At 38.0% G+C, this 13,552-nt stretch overlaps 1 pseudogene; it reads right to left on the bottom strand.

The window, feature by feature from the left end:
- Positions 1-11,809: 11,809 nt before the first annotated feature.
- LOC110567034 (cytochrome c oxidase subunit NDUFA4-like) lies at positions 11,810-12,138 on the bottom strand (annotated as a pseudogene).
- Between the last annotated feature and the right edge of the window lie 1,414 nt (positions 12,139-13,552).

The following is a 13,552-nucleotide window of genomic DNA, read 5'->3' as shown; positions in this document are numbered from 1 at the left end:
AAATAATGTGTACCCATGGATATAGAGTATGGAACAATAGATTCGAAAGGGTAGGAGAGTGGGAATGGAAAGAGAGATCAGAAATTGCTTAATGGTTACAATGTTCGTGATTTAAGTGATGATTATACTAAATGCTCAGACTTCACCACCATGCAATATATCCATGTAACAAACTGTACTTGTGTGCCTTAAATTATACAAATACAAATAGATAGATATATAGTTAAAATTCATTTATGCATTCATTTACTCAAAAATATTTATTGTGCACCTACTATGTGTCCACAGTGAAAAACAAAGATACTGTCCCCTTCCCACTTGGGGCTTAGAGTGTAGTGTGGATTGTAATTGAGCAGTTGCAATGTGATAGGTATTACAGAGAAGTAGTAGAGGGTCCTGTGTGAGTGCAGATCTGGGAGACCTGAACTAGGATGGGAATAGGGAAGGGAAGGCCAGGTCACCATACACAACATACTGCACTATTTAAGGGGCACCATTCATGAAGAAGACACTGAATACATGTGCTAATTACAATACTTTTCCTGCATGTGAAATTAAAATGTCTCAAGGAAAAGATCCTTTTTTTTTTTTTAAACTTCAAGTTCAGGGATACATGTGCAGGTTGTTATGTAGGTAAGTTTGTGTCATGGGGGTTTGTTGTACAGATTATTTTGTCACTCAGGTACTAAACCTAGTAGCCATTAGTCATTTTTTCTGATCCTCTCCCTCTTCCCTCCTCCCACCCTCCAATAGGCTCCAGTGTGTGTTGTTCCCCTCTTTGTGTCCATGAGTTCTCATCAGTTAGCTCCCACTTACAGGTGAGAACATGTGGTATTTGGTTTTCTGTTCCTGCGTTAGTTTGCTAAAGATAATGGCCTCCAGCTTCATCAATGTTCCTGCAAAAGACATGCTCTCATGATCTCATTCTTTTTTTATGGCTACATAGTATTCCATGGTATATATGTAGTATATATTTTATTTCATTATCCAGTCTATCCTTTATGGGCATTTGGGTTGATTCCATGTCTTTGCTATTGTGAATAGTTCTTCAGTAAACATATGCATGCATATGTCTTTATAATAGAATGATTTATATTCCTTTGAGTACATACTCAGTAATGAGATTGCTAAGTCAAGTGGTGGTTCTGTCTTTAGGTATTTGAACAATTGCCACATTGTCCTCCACAATGGTTGAACTAATTTATATTCCCACCAACAGTGAATAAGTGTTCCTGTTTTTCTACAACCTCGCCAGCATCTTTATTTTTTTTTAACTTTTTAGTAATAGCCATTCTGACTACTGTGAGATGGTTTCTCATTGTGGTTTTGACTTGCATTTCTCTAATAATCAGTGATATTGAGCTTTTTTCAAATATATGATTGTTAGCTGCATGTATATCTTCTTTTGAAAAGTGTCTGTTCATGACCTTTGCCATCTTTTTAATGGGGTTGTTTGTGTTTTTCTTGTTCAAGGAAACAAGGTCAGCAAAGATAGATACTTTTTAAAAAGATAAATGGGAGAACTTGCTTTACCAGAAACCAAGACCTATGATTGATATATAATTATTACAATGTAGTATTGACACCGGAATAAACTAATTGTCCAATAGAATAGAGTGCAGAAAGAAACCTACTTATATGTGGAAATCTAATCTGTGACCAAAAAGCTCTCATACACTGCTGGAGGAGATGTATTTAGTTCATCCTTTAGTTAAAAAAAAAAAAAAAGAAGAAGTTTCTGTGGTGTTAGCAATATTTTATTTCTTGATCTGGATGGTGGTTACACAGGTGTTTGCTTTGTGTATAATATTTCACCTTAGGCAGGTTTAAAAAAGGAATAAGAATGTAACATTCTACCCAATACCTTTTTTATAACAAATATTCTATAATTCCATTGCTTTTTTCTCTTGAAATAAAAGTTGTAAATAACTTATAATTTGTCATAATTATAATATTAATTATAACTGCATATTAAACAGTAAAAAATTAAAATGCCTTAACTATAAGGTGAAAAAGAAATATATTTAATTTATTATGAAATGTGTATTTTAATATGTAAAATCCTCAGTTCTATTTTCACTTGAAGGCATAAGGGAATAGTCAGACGCACATTCCTGTACATCACATCACCATGAATATGACAGGAAGTTGTATTTGTGGCTTGAATGCCATGAGCAATTGCTGAAGATTGATTTTTCTAAAATGGTGAACAGCTCTTGGTAATGTTTCAATGAAATTAAGAAAGCATAAACAAACAACAAACAGATAAAAAAAAACACAAAACCTTCCATCAATCTGCCAGAAAGTTACCCTAAATCACAACTGTGAAAAAAAACTTTAAATTTATGTGAAACCAAAGATTCTATACAAAGATAATTATAAATAATTTTCTTAGCTACGGGACTGTCCTTTGGGAAAACAGAAACTCATGCAAATCTTAGACATTTTTCTTCAAGCCAAATTGCTAAAATTGTCCAGATCTGGCATTCCCAGCCTCCTTAAAGGCAAGTGGTGTCCCCAATCACTGTGTAACCAAAACACTACTCTCCAAATTTTCAAAATACTCCTTAAAAGCCTTCATTGTCTCTTCAGAATTACTAACCCAAACCTTTGATGTCATGATAGTGTCAGAGGAATTGGAGTTGCTACGAAATTGGATTCTTAAGCTTCTCTATATGGCTTTGATTAATTTCATTTCTTAAAAACTTCATTAGACAAAAGCAAAATACACACAGATTTACTATGAAGGAAGTGACCATCTGGGGCTTTACCTGATGGCCTTAAAATTAACTTAGAAAACTCAAACAATTCTCACTATACATTTCAACTTTTTAATGTAAAAAAAGACAGGAATGGGAGACATGAACAATGCTGAATGGTAGGCAAAGACAAAGCTGTTTGTTTAGGCACTGTCTTAGTCCATTTGTGTTGCTATAAAGCAATACCTAAGGCTGAATAATTATAAAGAAAATAGATTCATTTGGCTTGCAGTTCTGCAGGCTGTACAAGGAGCATAGTGCCCATATTTCCGTCTGATGAAGGCCTCAGGAAGCTTTCACTTATGGCAGAAAGCAAAGTGGTGCTCACATATCTAGATCACATGACCAGAGAAGAAGGAAGATACAGAGGAGGAGACACCAGGCTCTTTTCAATGTGCAGTTCTTGTGGAAACTAAGAGTGAGAACTCACTGCTACGAGAATGGTACCAACCCATCCCCAAGACCCAAATACCTTCCACCAGGGCCCACCTCCAACATCAGGGTTCAAATTTCAGCAAGAGAATTGGAAGGGACAAATATCTAAACTATATCAGTCATTCAAAGAAATGACACAGCCCACCCACAGCAAATGCCTGGTCAGACATCTGCATTTCTGAGACAGACCTGGCTTTGTATTTTTGTCAGGGTCTTAGTTGGTCACTACTTTTTTCTGGAAGCAGCAGTTTTTTGGATCAACCAGCATCCAACTGCTGGTGTACAGGAGGTCCCACCTTCACAGGACTCCTGAAGATTTGTAATGGGGAGGAGACAGGTGAAGCAGTTGCTCTTGGTCTGGCCAGCAGCTTCCACAAGTAGGATTTTCAACATTTGTTATGAGGAATGTGATCAGTGCTTACTAGTGTTGAATTACCTGGAAATGTTATTTATTTCTCAGAAACTTTGAGTTGGAATTTTCCTTCTGATTATGATAAGTGATAGTTAGAAATATACTTGATTTGAAGGAGAGTGGGCCCTGCAAGGTTTTAGTATTTGATGTAGGGGTCAGGGGACATGAGGGATGGAAATGGGAAGGGAAATTGAGCTATTTTTCAGCATGCAACCTTTGTGTCTGTTTTTGAGATCCAAGATTTCACTGTTAGATTGTAAGTACTGGGAAGAAATTTTGCATTTTCTTCCTTTGGATAGAAAGAAGGTCAGTCCTGAGAGGTTCTATTACATATATGTAATTTTAAAAAGTTACCTTTACCAAATGTTTTCTGAAATCTCTCAAATCTTATACACATTGCAACTCTATCTCACATCATCAGTTCCCTGAGCACAGTGTCCAGCTTCATAGTCCCCTTGCTAGCTGGATATAATCTGCTCAATACATAAAGGAATGAACAAATTTACTTTCAGGCATTGCAAAGACATTACATTTGTCAATTAAAAAACAAAGGACATTTTCTGAGATTGCCACATAAGAGACAGCTGAAAATACAAATTTACATTTAATTATTTATTCCTTTATAGTCATTAGTGTAAAGAATAATATTATTCTTCCATTCCATAAGTTTTTAGTGAGCATGTATTAGGTGCCATGTACTATACTAGGCCTTGAGAATATGAGATGAAAAAGATGTAGTTCTGTTCTTCTCATAGAACCTATAGTCTACTGAATATTTATTATAGGATTTAATAGCCTTTCCTTGTTTTTTGTATAATAACAACTCAGGAAATGGATAACCAAGTGGACTTACACCTATTTTATTGATCTACATGCTGAGCCTTTTGCATAACCTTCTTTAAGGACTTGGAGAAAGTAGGTCTACGACTATTTCCTGTGTGTGGCTTTTAATCCATCTCAACCCCAGGTTCAGTTTTACCCTTGCTGACTTGAAAAGTCTGCTCATATCCAAATCTCTCTCTGCCTTTTACTGGCAACCATAAATCCACCTAGAAAAGGATTTGAAGGGTGATGGCTTTAAAACATACATAACCCCCAAGGGAGGTCACCAACACCGTGATTAATGGACATCGATGCCCTCATGACCAAATGAGTACCTAAAGCTTGAAACAGTGTTTCACTACTCTGCTGATATGCAGAATCACCGAGTTATGGAACTTTAGTTCATAACAGAGATCAAAGAATGATCTGAGGACTACCTTCATCACAGTCAACTGGGAGGCTTGTTAAACATGCAGGTATAGGCATCCCATCCCAGGAATATGCATTTTTTTTTTTTTTTTTTTTTTTTTTTTTTGAGACGGAGTTTCACTCTTGTTACCCAGGCTGGAGTGCAATGGCGCGATCTCGGCTCACCGCAACCTCCGCCTCCTGGGTTCAGGCAATTCTCCTGCCTCAGCCTCCCGAGTAGCTGGGATTACAGGCACGCGCCACCATGCCCAGCTAATTTTTTGTATTTTTAGTAGAGACGGGGTTTCACCATGTTGACCAGGATGGTCTCGATCTCTTGACCTCGTGATCCACCCGCCTCGGCCTCCCAAAGTAGGAATATGCATTTTAAAAATGCTCCCCGGGTGTTCTTTTGCACTTGAAAAGTTAGAGAAGCTTCACTTTATGGATTGGAGCTCTGAGGCACAGTGAGCTCTAAGAACACAGCAAGGTGCTATAGAGGCTAAACTGAAACCAACTTCTGATCCCCATCCAGTGTTCTTCCTTAATTCTGCCTTATGTGGCCATGAAATGCCAAAGCAAAAACAATCATGTTTCTTCCTCTTTCTCCAAATCCCCTTCCTCTATTTGGGTCTTGAGGTAGAATAATCAGTGATTGTAAAAGATAAATGGAACTTAATCCTACCTTCCCAGAGTGTGCCAAATATCTTTTCCCTGACTAAACACATATGAAATTTAAATTCCATGTTTGCTTCCCAGACAAGAGAACGCTCTGTGTTCCTGATCTCATGCTGGAAAACGGGAGATCTTCTGAACAATCCTGCAATAATCAGAATAGACAGCTTCTGGCTTTGGGTGTTTTGTGGACCATGGCATGGCCATGTCTCTGTAGAATCTATACATATTCTGGGATTGCAAGGACTTCCCAGGCAGATTGTAGCTTTGCCCATCTTATCTTGCCTCTATCTACTCCAAACACCCCAGCCCATACCATATCCTCACAAGCCCACAAACATACCTTGGAGTGGAGGCAGCTGGCAGCCGGCAGCCTAGGCCTATGTGTTTCTTTCCACAGGCCCATTTCCACACCTCATAGAGACAGACACTTACCAGGAACCAAGCCTTTAAAGAATGTAACTTTGTGCCTGAAAGGTCCAAAAGCTACCAAACGTTGGAGATATTGTAAGAATCAATAGGACTAAGGCATTTCAGCCATAGAAAAGGACTGCTGTAAAAAAGATAAAATCTCTTTCCCCACTGGAAAGAGATTAGGGGAGAAGCATTCAACCACCACAGAAGGTCACTGGTTCCATATTTTGTTATTGAAATAGTCAGAGCCTTTGCAACTCCACTCCTGGATGACTCAAGGTGCTGACTCTAAGGACCCCTCTGGACAGACATGAAGTCACAGTCACAGGGCTTGGCTGCTCAGGACATAAGGAAGGTCCACCTTTAGTCCTGTCCCAGACAGTCAGTGCATGTCCATCAGGACAGGATGTGATGGAGTCAGTGGAAAAAATATATTTCAATGTGCTTATGGTTTGGGAGTTGTTATACCCTTTGTGTAAAGGCATTTATTCTTGTTCCAGAACAGATCTTGACTCATAACTTAATACATTTAATAATGAGCATATACATATATACGTATATACATGTATATATACGTATGTGTATATATGTGTATATATACGTATATATGTATATATGTGTATATATACGTATATGTGTATATATGCATATATGTGTGTATATATGTATATGTGTATATATACACATATATGTATATATGTGTATATATACATATATATATATGTATATATACACACATATATACGTATATATATACACACACACATATATACGTATATATATACACACACACATATATACATTTATATGTGTATATACATACACGTATATATACACATATATATACTCATTGCATATACTGTAGAAATGCTGGACATAAGTTCATAAGTTCATGTTGTTACAGATATACTAATTATTGTCTTTTTAAAAGGGATAGTAGCCTTCCTTGACTCAGTTGGACTAACTATAGTAATAATAATAATAGTTGATATTTATTATGTTCTTATTATGAGAAGTGCTTTACTTTGATTATCTAATACAATCTTCATAAACATCCTAGAAGGAGAATGGAGTGATTATTACCATTTTATAGGGGATAAGGCGAGTCACAAACAGTTAACTTGCCCAAAGGTAAACACCTAGTAAGTGGAAAAGTTGGAATTCAAACTCAGGCAATCAGAGTCCAGAGCCTATCTTCTTAACCTATTACACAATAGATTCCTGAACTGTACTGTTAATATAAAAGAAATAGTGGTGGATTGAACTTGTTCATTTGGTCTTTTATCAGTTCTTCATTCATTTGTTCCCTCATACATTTAATAAGCATTATTTAAGTACCAATTCCACATGAGATTTTGGGCTTAGTTGCAAAGATGAATAGGAGAGTTTCTGCCATCAAGGATCTCACTTTGTGAGAAGGAGACATGCATCTAAACAATTATAAACAGAACGTGATAATATAATGAGTGCCTATGATGTATCTGGTGATAACAGAGAGTCATGGAGGACATTCTGGAGAAAGCCATTTTTGATTTAGCTCCTGACGGTGGGAAGTTCAGCGAGGAGAGATGGAGAAAAGGAGCAGACTAGGCGAAATGGACTTTTGTCAGGCACTGCTGCACACAATGTCCCATGCTGGGTTTTGTGAGAAACACAAAGATAAGTTTCCCACTCGCTAAGAGCTTAAAATTCAGTGTGAGAGGCAGCTGCAACAATCATGAATGAGAAGTGTATTCATAGTTTGGATATGAACAAAACTCTCTGGGAGTGTACAGGAAGAAGAGCTTGTTTCCAACTCTCGGAGAAGGAGGGGAAGCTGGGGACCTCTCCATGGAGGACCAATTTGAATCAGGTTTGGCAAGATAAGAAGAGTTTTGCAAAATAGAGAAGTAGAGGAGCAAAAGAGTAGGGGCTGTTTAGGGAACAGACATTCCCAGTGTATTGTGAATGGAAGCAAAGTACATACAGGTTAGTAATGGGAAACAAGGGACCTGGTATTAATGCATAGACAGCCATGAATGCCATGTGAAAGGTTTTGAGAAAGCACTGTCGAAGTGTGGACACTGTCAATGGAGAAGTTACAGCTCATCTTAGTTCAGTTGCTTTCAAACTTGCTTGCAGCCAAAGAACCCTTCTTACAAACACAGCATTAGATAAAACCCTAAGTATATAACAGTTATGAATGGAACCACTCCTGGTTGGCATGGAGCTGAAGGGGTCAGGATCCAAGATGCTCAGCCACACCTTGGGTTCTAGGCAACACAACTTAAAATCACCCTACAAGTGATAGGTCTGAGCCTGAAAAACAAGGTATTTTCAGCCCCATTCCCTGGCTGACTTGTTAGGTTTCCACAAGCAGGCATACTGGTATTGTTGGTGGCATTAAGAAGTCACAAATCACTTTGGGAGGCCAAGGTGGGTGGATCACGAGGTCAAGAGATCGAGACCATCCTGGATCAACATGGTGAAACCCCGTCTCTACTAAAAAGACAAAAATTAGCTGGGCATGGTGGCGGGTGCCTGTAGTCCCAGCTACTCGGGAGGCTGAGGCAGGAGAATTGCTCAAACCCAGAAGGCGGAGGTTGTGGTGAGCCGAGATCACACCATTGCACTCCAGCCTGTGTAACAAGAGTGAAACTCTGTCTCAAAAAAAAAAAAATCACTAATGATGGGTTTGGCCATCAGCACCAATGTGATTTGTACATAAAACAAAAGCACCTTCCATGCCTGATCAGTGATGAGCTAAGCTGGGACTCTAAGAGGACACTGCCTGAATGAGGCATTTGGATGAAGCCATTAGCCTCTTGGAGCATTCCTGTCCTGAGAGTGTCTCCTACAAAATGGAATCCTTGGGGCTTGAAAGAGTTAAAACAACTTTGGATCTGCCTCACCCTTTCCCACAAAGGAACTTACCCACTGGGAGAATCTGGCTCCATGCTAAGGATTCACTGCCAGAAAGTGAAATCAAAGACTTCACTGGATCTATACACCTGGATACCCTCAGGAGAAAAGAGTGAGGGAAGGGATATTTCACTTTCAGACTTTCCAAAAGCAAAGCCCAACAGGTCCAGCTGCAAGGAGAAAAAATGATCCCTGGAAGAAATAATCCTGAAAAAAACTCGTGGCTTGTCAAAGAGAGGACCCCTAAAAGGATATGTTGGATAAAATACAGGACAGCCAGTTAATCTTCAATTCCTGATAAATAAGTATAAGTATGTCTCAAATGTGGCATGAAGCATTCTTATATTAAAAAAAGATGTATATTTGAGATTCAGATTTAACTGGCCATTCTGTATCTTTACTTACCAAATCTGGTAATCCTACCCCCAAGCAGACTGCCCCATGGAGGTGTGCTCCCTCTTTACCTGCCCTTGAAAAAACTTCATCCTGGTTTTTTGGATCAGGGGCTCCCTTCCAACTCTGTAACCATGAGCTTAAGCCCCTCCAGCCCCCGGAAAGGGGCTGCACCCTCCAGAGCCCCACACTTTCCCAGCATGCTCCCTTTAAAGTCCTTGCAGGTTGATCAGGGGCCAGCCTCGGAGGTTCAGTGAAGTTCGACAGAGTAGAGGATTAAAGAAACCCACTGCCTGATGAATAAATGTTTACGATAACCACATTCCCTCCTTGACTTGCTAGAGAGTTTTCATCAGAGCTGCTTTGCCATCAGCCAAGCTGTTTGCTTTTTTTCTGATAAGTTGTTTGTGCCTTGCTGCTGCAAACAAAAACATCTGCGGAAAGTCCACCGACAGGAAACTTTGGAGGGAAAAGGGGGAAAAAACCCACATTTCCTGCTGATCCTGCTTTATGCATGTCTGAAATAAAGAATGTAAGTTAAATCAACAACCCTCTAGTACAAGTGTAAGCTAGGTCTAGAGTGTGACAAAGACTGAGTGGCACTGAGCAGGCTTTTGTCTGCTTCCTATTTTACCTGAGCGAGGTGCGTTGAAGAGAGGTTTAGTTTCTCTTGCTTGCTCTAATTCTCCAAGGAATGTAACTGCCAAAACAAAAACAAAAACAAAAACAAAAACTCCTAATGCTGTACCTTACATGCAAGTGTAGCTACGGGAGAGGGATGCTGTAGTGAATTATAGATGATCTGTTTCAGTGGAGTTTCCAAGCACACATATCCTAAATTGCTACAACCAGAATAAAGCAAGCAAAAGAATATACATGGCAAGGTAACCACAGGGGAAGCATTTGATCTTCATGTGTACAGGCTGTGAGGGTTCTTTCAGTGTTCTGCTTTCTCCTGTGCTAGGCAGTTGAGAAAGTTTTAAGAATAAATGTGTAGTGTCCTAAAAACAGTGAAATGCCAAGGATAGAAAGGGCATGGCTGGAGAAGGGGAAGCAAGTAAGAAATGCACTCTCATGTCTTTTCCCTGATTGATCTCAGTACCACAGAACAGCTAGGACCTGATACCGTCTTGCTTCCTAAGCGTGTGTGTGTGTGTGCGTGTGGTGCCTGTTTGAAACACAGAGAGACAGACACACAGAGACTGGGAAAGAAGAGAACGAGCAGGAAGAAGAGAGTGGGAGAGAGAGCCTGAGAAGCTGAGATAAAGAGAAATAAGTGGCCCAATTTCTTGGTCCAGAGCCACCTTACATACAATTCAGAATTTAGGTGTTTAGGGGGACTATACAACATCCAGAGGACCCAGTCCTTTATGACTTCTTTAATGACTTAGACTAAGGAAAATCCAAATTCAGCCTTGCCTAAACTCCCAGTGTAATATAGAGGTCAGGGATGAGAGTAACACCAAGTCATCATTGGAATGTGTCCTCAGCCACAGGTGGCAAGTATAGTATGATGTTATAACTTATGCTTGGCCGTGGAAGGGATAAAAAAAATCAAACTGAAAATGGAGTTAGTCATTCTGATTAAAAAAAAAAAGCATGTGAGGGTTCATGTGAGGGTAGGATGTGGCCAAGGCATATTTTATCTATCTGTATCCCTGCCACATAATTGAATTGATTAGCTTGTGTTTCTCCAAATTCAGAGTATATTAGATTCAGCTGGGGAACTTTTTTTTTTTAAAGAAAACAACAAACAACAGCAAAAATAAATAAATAAAATAACATTCAGGGCTCCACCCTCAGGTTTTGGTTCTGAAAGTAAATCTGGTGCATGCAATCTACCAAGCAAACCTCAAGCAACGATGCTGAGAATGTATTGGGTAAACTGCCTCCCTGGATAACCAGGTAAAGCAAACTTCCTGGCTTCTGGTTCAAAAGAACAAGTAACATGGTGATTTGGAGAGGGTTTGGGAGTCAGTCAGATTTCAGCTCCATTCCCAGACTTTAGTACTTGCTAGGTTATGATATATAGTAGTTACTTAATCTCATTAGAACTCAGTGTCTTCTTCTATAAATTCAGGATGTTATATATAATATAGTACACACCTTCTCGGGTGATTGCAATAATAAAATGAGATGATACCTGGAAAGGACTTAGTGGAGTCCTAGGCCAAATAAATGTGAGTTGCTGCTACTATTGTTATCACCACCATCATCACAATCACTGTCACCATCAGAAATAATGTGTCCCCTTATGGAGGACAAAATATGTGCCAGGCAGTGGCTTACAGCTCTACTTTACAGCACAGAGAAGTGCTGCATACATTCTATGGTATCAATGTATCATACGTTATTTTAGCCATTTCCCAACTGATAAATATTTCAGCGTTTTTTTTTCTTATTTTGGCTATTACCAATAATGATGAAAAAATATACTTTTAGATACTTTTTTTTAAGTTTCAGTTATTTATTAATCAATGTAATCACCAATAGACTACATTAACATGATTTCATGCATTTAGAGAAGAAGTATTTCCTGGTTTAGTGGAAAATTGTGCGGATGGCTTCTAGAAGACCTTCATTTTAAAGCAGCTTTACATTTCATTTAGTAATCTGGATGTTCTTTCTTCAGTTTGCTGTAATCCACATTCACTGAGTAGAACTTGTATTGATCATTGGGACCCAGTTTGTTCCAGGGCTCTGGGTTATTCTTTTAGTACCAACAAACATCTGGATTGAACAATGCCAAACCCAAGAGATACAGGGCTGCTCCACCACCTCCAGCTCCGATAAATACAAAGAGGGGGATCAAGCTCGGATGCTTCTTGGCCTGACCTAAGATGTGGCGGAGCATGTTTGCGGCAGAGACCTCCGATTGGAAAGAAGAAAATCAGCCCAGCCACCAGGCCCCGGACTAAGTAGTATGTGCACTGACACTGTGCGGACTTCCAAAGTCACCTTATATATACTTTTTTATGTGCTTACACTAGTATTTCTTTAGGATGGCTCCCGTGGAATGATAATTACTGGGTTAAAGTAAGATATATTTGACATTTTGACAACATTGCTAAGTTTCTTTCCAATAAGGGTGTTATCAGATAGTCTATGAGAATGCCCATTTTCTCAATATCTTGCCAGAATAATGATGGGTCAAAACAATATTATTGTTTTAAAAACTGTATTTCCACAATTTTTTGTTAGGCTCAGCATTTATCAATGTTTTTAAATGGACAGCTGTTTTTCTTCTGTTACTTGTCTGTTCCTGATCTCTGTCCATTTTCTACTCTGATGTGTGTCCTATATTGATTTATATATATATTTATTTAAAATTTTTCTTCGTATGTCCGGGATATTGAGACTTTTGTGTGTTGTCTGTTGCAAATAATGTTTTTAGTACTTCTCTTCTTTTTAAATTTTGTTTATGATTTTTTTTATTAACAGAATTTAAATCTTCAGCTGCTTTAATAGCTTCTGGGGTTTTATATCTCCAATACCCACATTGTAAGAATATTGTGTAGAAGTTTCATCTTACTGCTTTCTAGTTCTATATTTTTTATTTACTACCTGAATCCATAAGGAATTTGCATTTGTGTACAGTGCTTGGTAGAGATTTTGTTTTATTTTAAAAAACTGACAGCTTTTTTCAACACCATTTATTAAATGTTATGTCCATACCCCTAATTTGAAACATTACAGTTAACATACATCATAGATTTCTGTTACATTGATCTAGTTCACTCCTGTGCCATTTCTACACTATTTTAATATTTGTCATTTAAATATTTAAATTTATTTTATTTTTTAAAAACATTAGGAAAGGTAAGTTTTTACCCTTCCCCATTATTCTTTCCCTTAAAAAATTTAAGAAAGTTTTCTTACATATTCTTATTTTCTTCTTCAGAAAAGTTTTAGAATTGACTCATTACATTTTTAAAAATCATGTTAAAATTATTATTGAAGGTCTGGGCATGGTGGCTCACATGTGTAATACTAGCACTTCAGGAGGTGGAGGCAGGAGGATCACTTGAGCTCAGGAATTCAAGACAAGCCTGAGCAACATAGTGAGACCCCATTTCTATTTTTTTTTTAATTATTATTGAGACTGACTTCACTCTGTCAATTTATTTTATAAAAATTAGTTTATTTAATCCTAACCAGGAATATGATATATTAGTCTATTTATTCAGATTTTCTCTTACTTATTTCAATTAGGTTTTATAGTTTTCTTCAAATAGATTCTTATATATTCCCTGTTATGTTTACTGATAGGTGTTTGATAAGGTTTTATTGCCATTATCAATAATTTTTTTTTTTGGAAAAAAATGTTTTTTAT

Source organism: Aotus nancymaae, unplaced genomic scaffold (assembly GCF_030222135.1).
Source record: "Aotus nancymaae isolate 86718 unplaced genomic scaffold, 86718_ANA_hifiasm-v0.15.2.pri h1tg000064l_1, whole genome shotgun sequence".
Taxonomy (NCBI): Eukaryota; Metazoa; Chordata; class Mammalia; order Primates; family Aotidae; genus Aotus; species Aotus nancymaae.
This window is presented reverse-complemented; position numbering and strand designations above follow the sequence as displayed.